Source organism: Haliaeetus leucocephalus, unplaced genomic scaffold, assembly GCF_000737465.1.
Source record: "Haliaeetus leucocephalus isolate CR32 unplaced genomic scaffold, Haliaeetus_leucocephalus-4.0 Scaffold218, whole genome shotgun sequence".
Classification (NCBI taxonomy): Eukaryota; Metazoa; Chordata; class Aves; order Accipitriformes; family Accipitridae; genus Haliaeetus; species Haliaeetus leucocephalus.
Window position 1 is genome coordinate 79,641 of NW_010972654.1, and position 617 is coordinate 80,257.

Sequence of the window (617 nt, forward strand, 5' to 3'; positions counted from 1 at the left end):
GAAAAGGGGGAAAAGATGGAAAACAAGACAACATGCACCGTGGCTACCCCAACCCCGACAACATGCACCGTGGCTAACCCTACCCCGGTGACAGATACTGCCACTAAACCAGAGAACCAACCTGTGCCAGTATCAGTCACCCCTGTACAGAAAAAGAAACACACAAAGAAATCAGTTCGCTTAGTGAGAGATGAAGATGAACCAGGGTCATCGTGAGAACAGGAGGAAGAGGCAGAACCTGAAATAATTACCCGATCTCTATCCCTGAGTGAGTTGCGTGACATGCGAAAAGATTTTAGCCGCCACCCAGGTGAGCACATTGTTACCTGGCTGCTCCGATGCTGGGATAATGGGGCTAGTAGTGTGGAATTAGAGGGTAAGGAAGCCAAGAGGTCAGGATCTCTGTCTAGGGAAGGGGGCATCGACAAGGCGATTGGGAGAAAAACACAAGTCCTCAGCCTCTGGAGGTGACTTCTGTTAGGTGTAAAGGAAAGATACCCCTTCAAGGATGAAGTTACATGTCACCAAGGCAAGTGCCATGTGCTTACAATGGTGGAAGCAACCACTGGATGGCTGGAAACATACCCTGTGTCCCATGCCACTGCCCAGAACACTAT